Consider the following 278-nt stretch of genomic DNA (forward strand, 5'->3'; position numbering starts at 1 on the left):
TGCCGTTGCGTATTTCATTGCACACTTCTCGCAACATCCTTTGCACTTCGGATTTTCTATTCTCGTGAATTCAATCAAATAAATTGGGAAGTATGTACTGATTGGTGAAGAACGGTGTTAATCGTTAAGATCAGATGTAGCACAGACATAGCATCTCATAAAATATTTGATCCTTGTTTCAGGCGTATCTAAACTATACAAAGATTAAACCTCTTGAACAGATTCGCCGAAATTTGATTTCATACACAAGGCGTCTGAAAAATACGGGTCCCAGCAAA

Source organism: Megalopta genalis, chromosome 7 (assembly GCF_051020955.1).
Source record: "Megalopta genalis isolate 19385.01 chromosome 7, iyMegGena1_principal, whole genome shotgun sequence".
Taxonomy (NCBI): Eukaryota; Metazoa; Arthropoda; class Insecta; order Hymenoptera; family Halictidae; genus Megalopta; species Megalopta genalis.